The sequence below is a fragment of the Coregonus lavaretus genome, assembly GCF_964263955.1.
Source record: "Coregonus lavaretus genome assembly, contig: HAP1_SCAFFOLD_3150, whole genome shotgun sequence".
Taxonomy (NCBI): Eukaryota; Metazoa; Chordata; class Actinopteri; order Salmoniformes; family Salmonidae; genus Coregonus; species Coregonus lavaretus.
In genome coordinates this window covers 56363-67932 of record NW_028159195.1, presented here as the reverse complement: position 1 = coordinate 67932, position 11570 = coordinate 56363, and positions in this window count along the sequence as shown.

Here is an 11570-nt window from a genome sequence, read left to right as displayed (position 1 = left end):
TATAGACTGGATTATTCATTGTAACTGAAGTGGACTTTCAGGTAACCCATTCACCAACACATCCTTATATAACTGGATTGGTCATCACCCCACCATGCTCATTCAGAAGTACACATAAACAATGCAGGATGAGGATGATATTCGAATAGCCTTATAGTACACTAGTAGAGATCATAGACTAGCACTGGGGAAATGGTATTGAGCCCAGGTCATCTGTGTTTTCCAACACCTTGTTAACAAAGTGAGCTAAAGCTTAGGCATTCACAGAATTACATCAGCTATAATTTGACCTCAGCAACTGATAGGCTAGACATCAACTATGTGACTCAGGTCAAGGCACCAATGTGACCAGTTTTCACCTATGTGAAAGTGAACTGGACGGACTGGGTATTGATCATGGGTCTCTGTTTCACTCAAGATTACATTTACCCACTGGGCTAAAGCCCATATAGGTGTTAGCTCTGTATTTTCACAATGGCAGGCATGGGCCCAGTGCTGTTTCCTGTTGTTTGCTAACTGACTGGTTTTTCTATTGAAGTTGGGGTTGTACCAGGATGGAGATGTAACAAGAATTACATAAAGTGTTAGCTACAGTATTGCGCAGTGGCGTAAAGTACTTAAGTCCAAATAATTTAAAGTACTACTTAAGTCATTTTTTTAGGTATCTGTACCTTTCTTTACTATTTATATTTTTGACAACTTTTACTATTACTTCACTACATCCTAAAGAAAATAATGTATTTTTTTACTCCATACATTTTCTCTGACACACAAAAGTACTTGTTACATTTTGAATGCTTAGCAGGACAGGAAAATGGTCCAATTCACGAAGGCTTTGTTTGTAAATTATGTCTGAGTTTCAAAATACAGAAATCATCCCCTTATGATACATTTTGCATCATATGATGCTGCGTTTTGCATTATATGAGGCAAAATGCATCATACAGGGATGATTTCTGTATTTTGAAAGTTACATATCTCGGAAAACTTGAGTGCTGACAAGCAAAACATTTTGGGACTATGTCAACAATGGACTACTGCAACAAATACCAAAATATAGTTTTGGGGTGGAGTTTTCCTTTAAAAGGTGAAGCATAGTGCTAAAACATTTGGAAAGCAAAGGTAAGAGTTGCCCCAAACTGACTGAAGACAGTGAATACATTTTTCTGTGTAGTAGACAGTATGTAATCCCATGGGTAGGGTTTGAGTGCTGTATAAACAAGTTGAGAATGGGAAACCAAATTCAGGAGAGCAATAGGGAGAGAGACAGAGAGAGAGAGAGAGAGAGAGAAGGAAATAGAGAGGACATAGAGGCAGACCATACAGTACCTGCCTCCCCGACCCTCCTTCCCCCCTTCTTCCCTGCCTCTCGCCCTACCTAGGGGAGCCCAGCTAATGAGTTCCCCAAACTAGTAGCACCACAGGGATCAGGGGGCTTAGTAGCAGCAGGAATGATGGAGGAAAGGTTATTATTTATCACAACATCTCAGGCCTCTGGTGCTGCTGGTGCTGCCTGGCAGCCTGTAAGCCTCAGTGTACACCACACACGTCAAACTATCTCCTGGAATGACGGTGACTGGCACCAAATAACACAAGTCTAATGAAGTGTTTAGCTCACATGTAGAGCCTGTTTGGGGAGTGTGTGTGTGTACACGTGCATGAATAGGATTAACACCACACCTCTGCGTTGTGTGCATGCATTTTAAAAGACTAGATAAGGGATAGGCAACTGGCGGCCCCCCTTTTGAAGGCCCTCGGATCAATTTCCCCCACAAAAAGTATATAGCATAATATGGAGTTGGTCCGCCCTTTGCTGCTATAACAGCCTCACTCTTCTGGGAAGGCTTTCCACTAGATGTTGGAACATTGCTGCGGGAACTTGCTTCCATTTAGCCACAAGAGCATTAGTGAGGTCAGGCACTGATGTTGGGTGATTAGGCCTGGCTTGCAGTCGGCGTTCCAATTCATCCCAAAGGTGTTCAATGGGGTTGAGGTCAGGGCTCTGTGCAGGCCAGTCAAGTTCTTCCACACCAATCTCAACAAACCATTTCTGTATGGACCCTCGCTTTGTGCACGGGTGCATTGTCATGCTGAAACAGGAAAGGGCCTTGCCCAAACTGTTGCCACAAAGTTGGAAGCACAGAATCGTCTAGAATGTCATTGTATGCTGTAGCGTTAAGATTTCCCTTCATTAGTGTGCAAAGCTGTCAAAATATTTTGATTTGTTTAACACTTGTTAAACAGCACCTTACCCTCTCCACCCCATGGCAAAATGAGTAGAATTGCATGAAATTAGTTTAGGAAATTGCTAAATCTTCTCTGTGCCCCATGGCAAAATGTGTAGAATTGCAGCAAGCTTACTTTAAAATTGCAACATTGTCTCTACATCCCATGGCAAAATGTGTAGAATTGCAGCAAGCTTACTTTAAAATTGCAACATTGTCTCTACATCCCATGGCAAAATGTGTAGAATTGCAAAAAATTTACTCTAAAATGTAAAATGTTGTCTCCGCTGTCAAGAGGGGGGCTACTAAAATGTGGGTACGCAGACCCGTGAGCAACTGCAGCCCCTCATGATGAGTTTTTTTTGTGGCCCCCACCCCCATCAAAGTTGCCCATCCCTGCACTAGATAAACAGGAGCAGGATGTCTCTCTCTGTGGTTTGGGTGGTAGCTGCTTGGGGACACATCGATGTGATGTCATCATGCCACATGTCAATTACCACTGCCAGGCTAGATGTGCCCTCTGTAGAGAGAGAGAGAGAGAGAGAGAGAGAGAGAGAGAGAGAGAGAGAGAGAGAGAGAGAGAGAGAGAGAGAGAGAGAGAGAGAGAGAGAGAGAGAGAGAGAAGAGAGAGAGAGAGAGAGAGAGAGAGAGAGAGAGAGAGAGAGAGAGAGAGAGAGAGAGAGAGAGAGAGAGAGAGAGAGAGAGAGAGAGAGAGAGGAGAGAGAGAGAGAGAGAGAGAGAGAGAGAGAGAGAGAGAGAGAGAGAGGAGAGAGAGAGAGAGAGAGAGAGAGAGAGAGAGAGAGAGAGAGAGAGAGAGAGAGAGAGAGGAGAGAGAGAGAGAGAGAGAGAGAGAGAGAGAGAGAGAGAGAGAGAGGAGAGAGAGAGAGAGAGAGAGAGAGAGAGAGAGAGAGGAGAGAGAGAGAGAGAGGAGAGAGAGAGAGAGAGAGAGGAGAGAGAGAGAGGAGAGAGAGAGAGAGAGGAGAGAGAGAGAGAGAGAGCTTTGTCTGCTTGTGCAGAAATGTCCCTTGCATTACTTGCTCCACGTCACACAGGTTAACACAGTTGTGTGTCCTCAGAAGATAGCTGATCCTGTTGCCCATAGTGAGTCTGTTGTATGTGTTGTCCAGGTGTGCTGTGCTCTGTAAGGAGCCTGTTTCTATTGTGGTGTGCAAGTGCTAGCTGGGGCTGACTAATTGACTCTGTGAAGGGGGGTTGTGTGACCTCTCTCACAATGATAGTGCTGTACGAGACAACCCTGTCAAAAAGACTAGCTGTGCCCATATCTGTTAAAACCAGAAAAATCACAATGCCTAATCGGAATCTAGGGTGTGTCTGAGGTGAGAGAGGGACAGAGGCAGAGGGGCAGAGGAGGGGGTCAGTGAGTCTAGACATGCTGAACTGACCTGAGAGCAGTGGGAGAGGATGCAGAGACCGGCCGACTGGCAAGACACACACACACACACGTTATGTGGCAGTTCTGAGTTATGACATTATTCTAAAATTGGTGTCCCACTGGGACATACGTCAATTCAACGTCTATTCTACATTGGTTGAATGTAATTTTGTTGAAATAATGTAGAAACAACATTGATTCAACCAGTGTATGCCCAGTGCGGTGTCTCTCACAATTAAACTTCAACGTGTGGGTCAATCAATGGTGTGGGTGTATCCGGGGCGAATGTTCGTCTGTAGACTTCAGTCAGTCAAGTAGATTTCCATTAGGAATGTATTAAGGCATATAGGGGGCCTGATAGGCCTACCTGACACACATTTGAGTCCCTTGCAGGAATGCAGAGAATATGGAAACTCACAGGGTTGCCCTTAATCTGCACATTTAAGAGGATTCAGCTTTGGATTTAGAGCATTTCTTTCATACTAGAATTATGGTCACATTCTCCCATTTCTGAGCTTTCATCAGACACCTTTCTTGAAATTCTGAGCGCTAAAGGAATTGGGATGTTGGGTGTAGGGTAGAGTAAAGTAGAGTAGATCTGACTGTATTGGCAAATATAAGCCATTTGTTCAGCAGCAAGAGAAAGAAGACACTGAAATGTACAGGAAACATCACATGTTAACAAATTCATTGCCAGAAAGTTGTCTCTGTCTGGATTCCCAGCAAACTTGGGTCATGTGAAGTCTGTGGGCCTCTAATATAAATATAATTACTGTTCTATTAATTACTATCTAGTGATTATATTTCTATGGGGCATCCTGTAATTGCGTCACTGTTGCTCACTGGTCTATCAGCCACAGGCCCGGTGGATTGAGGACATGTCTTGACACCACAGTGTCATGGTTATAGTGTAAGCTCTCCGAACAGACACAGAGAATATGGAAAGATCTGACCCGGGTCAGTCTGTTAACCAGTCAATACAACTACTGGAGGTATGCAGGGTTTTTCTTCTTTCTTGGAAGCCTCCGTTACACAAAAACTTGCGCCATCCCTCTGTCTGCCCGCTTACACTGGTGTATAGATGTTTGTTTTAGTATAGCTAAATAGAATGACATTTGCTGCCAAAGAGGACAGAAATAGGTAACCAAAGTGGATGGTGAGACTCAGAGGGTTAATGATTATCTTCCTTCTTTTGCCTCCTCCATTTTCTCCAACAGGAAGTGAGGTGGCAATGGGACAAAAAACAACATTCACCCTGGCAACGCTTCAGGAAAGCGCTTCTCCGTAGCAACCGTAGGGCAGTCTGTGCCAGTTCTGTGCCAGTTCTGTCCCTGCGTTTCTTTGAGCCCAGAAGAATGTCAGGGGAGATTTGGAACCTTCCCTTGGGCCTGGGTGAATAGCTGTCCACTGACCAGCCCCCCCTCCCCTACACTACCTCCTTTAAAAGTAGAGAGGCCCAAACAAGCAACTTCAACCGTCAGGTTTGTGGATCTTTACTTTTTTGTCTCACACTGCACGATCTGGCTGAATATACTTGCTTGTGCTCTTTCAAAGTTTTGATGAGGTAGGACTGTGCTTCACTGTAACTTCGTTAAAAGAAATCACTTAATAAGATAGATTTATTTTATTATCCTGGTAAAAATGTACAGTCATTCAAATCTGAACACTACTTAAAAACGAGTTAACATAAAACAGCACAATTTCAAGCAACCCATGACACTTCATCACCAACCACATACAGAGCACAGTACAGTAGCTGATGGATCTACAAATCAGTCAGCCAGCCAGTCAGTCAGCCAGCCAGTCAGTTAGTCAAGATGGAAACTTGGAAAGTGGTTATGTCAGAAATGTACGTTAGGGTTATGTCAGAGACAAATACAGTGACTATAGTGATGAAACATTTACAGTGGACGTCATCACTCATTCACACCAAACTCACTGACAAGAAATTATGCAGCTTATCAACCTGCATCATGTAACATGTTAGAGAGTAACAAGGAACCTCACCCATTAACCACCACACCTCTATGTGTGTGTGTGTGTGTGTGTGTGTGAGTGAATAACTTCCTGTTTGCATCTCATAACCATTAATCTTTATACCGTCAAGCAAACAGAATCATAGATGACCATTAGGGGGTTGGGCCTAGGGGGAGGAGGGGCGTGACCCTTAACCTTAGTGGATGAGGACACACTCTGCCCTCACTCAAAATGAGCTCTCTTCTGTATACCCTCAGGGAATATATAGAACACGTTTTGTTGCATAACTATAGGATGAGTAGTGACTGGCCCGTATTTCTGTATCTGACCTATGTTTCAGGAAAAGGCATGGGCTGCCATGTACCTGGCAGATGTAAACCCAGGGCAGGTAGAGGACAGGACAGGACACAGAGGGAGGAGCTGCTGCTTTAGCTTTTCCTGTTAGTTTAGACCACAGAGATGGAATCTATGGTAAAGGTTAATCTGATCAAGCAGATCCCATACTGTATGTGCCATAGCCAACTCAGGTGGGATGTTTTACGGTGCAAATTGTGATTAAATAGTTCTGCGTATATATATGATGGTATGTATGTGAAGGGTATTGTCCCTGCAGTCTATAGACAGTAGTCTAGTCATAATCTACTTTACCCAGACAGCTCACTGTCTCAGAATTCTATCAGGAAATTCCCCAGAGATGGGTTTATTATTTCACTGTTAAAACATGATGCAACATGTCTATTTGACATTCTGGTCAAATATGACCTTTTCAAAGAGCCAGGAACAAACTGACTGTACAGAAAATGTTCAGCCACTCCCGGAGGACAATGGGAATTCAATAAAAATGCATGTAGATAGTACTACTAAATACAGTATTACTAAAGACCAATGCATTTCAGTCAGAAATCCTTTGTCAGGCAGAAGACAAGGTTAAGATGAAAGTTTAAAGACCCAGGAACAGATGAGACCAAAATACTCAGATATCCACAGACAGCACAGAATATGAAAAACAACAAATAGGTGAAACAAAGTAATTCTTCTCATGTAGCTGCAGATCTGGGATGGGCACCAATGCAGGCCCTGTCCTGGCCAATATGCCGCCCTAGGTGAAACAATTTTTTTTTTGCCCTCCTCCCATCCCTGCAAAGTAGAATAGTAGCCTAGGCTATACATTGTCGGTCGCAATCCACTTTTATGAATGCCTATCCATATGGTTTGTAAAACAGGCAGTTGCACTGGCTTTAGAGTTCTGATACCTGACAAAGACTTAAGACAATTCATTTTGGCTATTCAAGCTCTGAATATCAGCTGCCTACCATAGGCAGTGTGTCCTAAAGTCAATGTAAATATATTTGCCAACATTATATAATTGCTCCTGTCTTTACAGAAATAAATAAAATCATTCAAAATACTTCACCAGAGAGCATGACTTAACTTCTTTTAAAAAATGCATGTATTTCTGTAAATGCATGTATTAATCACAGTCAATTACCATTCTCATTCTCGGAGTGGAAATATTGTTTGCAGAGTTCATAACCTGCTACACTTGTGAGAACCAAGTTTTGGTTTATTTCATACCATCATTTAGGCCCTATGAGTTTTGTGTCTGGTTTGATTCTCTGTCCTGTTAATGATGACAGAATGCGTACGCCTGAGCACGCATAAAGTAGGCTACCTGGCCTGCTGCGCGCAAATGTAGGAAAGGGATGTCTGATTTCTGACCACCACTAATAATAAGCTGAGCTTGTCAGTCCTTTTTTCTTCATCTCACACAGTCTTTTTTTTCTTTTCTTTTTTTACATCCATTGCGAATGATAGGCTAATAGTTCCTCACAGTATTTTAAAAATCTTTCCAACACTCTCCCCCTCGATAATCACCAAGCCTCAGTGTGAAAGAGCAAAATGTCATGCTCTGAGGATCCCATATATCCAGTTAAAACATCATAAAATGCCTGAACACTTTTCCCTTGTGAAAAAACAGAGGTCTGTCCTGAGCTCACTGGCATGGAAACTCTGAGGGCTCAGAATAGGCTAGTTGAGACAATGTTGCAAGTTCACTAGCCAGTTGATTGATTTGATACAAAGTTGCACTTCACTAGCAATAGCTCAAGTCAAGACAGATAGAAAGGGAGGCAGACAGGCGGAGTAGATAGATGAATGTGATTGAAAGAACCTGAATTTTCATCAGGATATTTTCTACTGTTTTTATTTGTCAGCTTTATGTATTTTTACTTAGTTGACAATGGAAGTTATAGGCCTACAGCTGCATTGGCCAATTTGGCCTATAGGCTATCTCTGAGTTCCATGCGCTAATTTCTTTAGCCGCCAATGGCTCGTGGTGTAGACCTATCTATAAGGCAGAGGCTGGTGCTCTCGCATTAGTTGAATTTTAACTTTTAGATTTTTATCATTTTCATTCAGATTTGTATTATTAACCACCTGACAACGAGTTTGAGAAAGAAAAACCAATTTTTTTTAATGAAACTTTTCCATGAAAATGCAAATATGAAAATCATAACTGGTAGAAATGGTAGAATAAATTCTTAGCTTCCCCAAACTTGAAACTCACTCGTCACGCCGCCTATGTCAGCTATAAGCCTGCGACACGCAACCTCTCTCCTCTGAAAGTAAACAACTAGGCAGTGGTGACTCAGTGTGTGTGTCAGCTATAGGCCTACCCAAGTTTATCATGCCTCACGTTATCTTGGAAAATGCAGTTGTTATTTTCTTCTTCACCATGATCAGCTCAGAAATTGATGATAAAGCCTACAAACTTGAAATGGCTAATTAGCCATGACAATTTAGCCCACTGAGTGAAACTCCTTGACAGACAGCAGTCATGAGTAGCCTCATTTCATTCCATAAGCTATTGTCCATTTTACTTTAACCTGTCCTGTTTTTAGGATATGGTGTGTTTGTTAACATGTTAATTCATATTTACAAAGATGCAAATGTTTAATTGATAGCGTGCCATTTAGGCTATTTGATCGGAAACAAATGATGTAACAATTGTCTATCTCATGACATTGTCATACATTTGGTTGCCCTGTAGGCTACAGAAAAGGCCACATAGGCCTACTCTTTCTACCATATGCTATATCTGCTACATGATTTACATTCATCGGCCAGTTTATTAGGTACACTCATCTACTACCAGGCATGACCTCCCTTTGCCTCCAGAACAGCCTGAATTCTTCTGGGCATGGATTCTACAAGTCGGAAATGTTCCACAGGGATGTTGGTCCATGCTGACGCGATGGCATCACACAGTTGCTGCAGATTGGATGGCAGTACACCACCGCCACCAGCCTGTACCATTGACTGGGATTCGTCAGACCAGGCAATGTTTTTCCACTCTTCAATTGTCCAGTGTTAGTGATCACGTACACACTGGAGATGCTTCTTCTTGTTTTTAGCTGATAGGAGTGGAACCTGGTGTGGTTGTCTCCTGCAATAGCCCATCCGTGACAAGGACCGACAAGTTGTGCGTTCCGAAATGCCGTTCTGCACACCACTGTTGTACTGCGCCGTTATTTGTCTGTTTGTGGCCCACCTGTTAGCTTGCACAATTCTTGCCATTCACCTTCGACCTCTCTCATCAATGAGCTGTTTTCACCCACAGGACTCCCGCTGACTGGATGTTTTTTGTTTGTCGCACCATTCTCGGGAACCCCTAGACACTGTTGTGCGTCAAAAGCCCAGGAGGGAAGCGGTGCGCCTGACACCGATGATCATACCACGCTCAAAGTCACTTAGCACACTTGTTTTGCCCATTCTAACGTTCAATCGAACAGTAACTGAATGCTTCGATGCCTGTCTGCCTGCTTTATATAGCAAGCCACGGCCTGTTGAAAGACAATGTGGTTACTGAGAATAGAGGGAGAGAAGTAGGGAAGGAAGGAAGGAGGTCATGGCACCTTGGAGAGGCATACCGGGCATGGACAAGATACATATTTTGTGCCCTTGCCTTTGGCAAAGTGGGCACTGCTTATCATGGGACGCCATCAGCGCTCACCTTAATAGCCCATATGCTACTGGGTGAGAGAAGTATTCATTGTTTTGGGGCAGAATTATGTGAGGTGTTAGAGGTGAGTCTTGGTCAGTTTAGCTCGGAAAATGCCACTCTCAATCTGCCGCTCTAGGCGTCGGCCTAATCCTGCCTAATGGGTGGGCCGGCCCTGGGCACCATTGTTAGTAATGTTACAGTAAAACCCTCATGGCTGGACGGCTGTGATGTTCTGACCACACTGTTACTTCCTGCTGCCGGGGAAACACTTCCTGCCTTGGTCACATGCTCTCAACCAATCACATTCTGACACAGACGAGCTGAAGGTGAAGCCATGACTTCCTTCCTTCCCTACTTCTCTCCCTCTATTCTCAGTAGCCACATTGTCTTTCAACAGGTGGCTTCACTCCTATGTGACACTAGTCCTTTGACTAAGAATTTCACTATCTGACATAAGACAATGCAGTAGCCATTAAGGGACGAGAGCTGACTGACTCTGACTGTGATCAATTGAAAGGATACAGCAGATATGGATCCTATCCACATCATGGCCTGTTGGCAGCAGTCACTAATGAGTTAAACATGCGACTAGTCTGAACTGAAACTGGCCCTCTGTACATCATAATGTTCTCTCTCTCTCTCTCTCTCTCTCTCTCTCTCAGTGCTGCAGGGTAGGGCCATAGAGGCAGGCCGATTACCCTGAGTTAATAATGTGGAAAAAGCACAGAGGAGAATACAGTGGCCACAGAGAACAGTCAAGCCTGCGACACGCAACCTCTCTCCTCTGAAAGTAAACAACCCATTAGGCAGTGGTGACTCACTGTATGTGTGTGCAGGGGCAAAGAGGGGTCATGGGGTCAATTAGACCAAAAATGGACACCAGCAGTCATCACACACAGAAAGTCTAAGTTACAGCATTAGAATTAAAAGAACGGACGTTTCCATTCACAACAAATCTCCTCCGTGGTGGATGAACAGGTGGAATACTATTTGGAAGAATGTTCATGTAATTGATACTTATATCATGTTTATTTCAACTGTTCACAATACATTATAAAACTCCACTTCACTCCAATATTCTAGAACTCTTGCTTTTGAATAGATGGTGTGCCAAACAGGGCTTGTAAATCAGTGGCTTATAAATGTAATGCTTATGTTTCACCTATTTTTCGCAGGTTAGCATTTTTCGTCATGAATCTTGTTCAGGAGGCAGCTCTGCAGAATGTTTACTAGCTGGCACAGCCACAAAGTCATAACACCTGATTTTAAACCTAACCCTAACCTTAAGCCTAACCTTTACCCCAACCTTAAATTAAGAACAAAAAGCACAGTTTTGTTTTCATTAATTTTTACAATATAGCCAATTTTGACTTTGCAGCTGGCCCATCTAGCGGAAATCGCTCAGTTCTGCCTCCAGGACAAGACTCATCCCAGTAAATGACAACCTGCCTATTTTTCTCACCTTGGTGAGGAAGGAGTGTCTTCTAAAGACAAGTGTTTCAGGGCGCAGTGTTTAGTCCATGTTATAAATTCATTGGGTCATTGAGTTTGAGGGAGAAGGTATAAAACTGAGCGTGTGTTTGCATAGTTTGTGTGAACTTGGATCATTTGTTTTATCATACTTTGACCTATTACCAGGGGCCCCAGGCAGAGACCAGTCTGAGCCCCCCCCCCCCCACCTCTTAATGTGCCATGAACACAATCAGTTTTCATCTGATTGTCAAACCCATCACTTCAAAAGTAGGTTACCTTCGCATGTTCATCCACAATAATTCCAGTATCCAAACATCCGAGTGAGCAAAACACCCCCATCTTACTATATGTAGCCAATGTATCGGATGCTGTCTGGCCAAAAAGAGCATGACATGCCATACTATTTTTGGCCAGACAGCATCAGATACATGGGCTGCACATACAGTACATATTCTATCAGCAGCACCTGTCTTTTTACTAAAGAAATTCGTTAACTTAG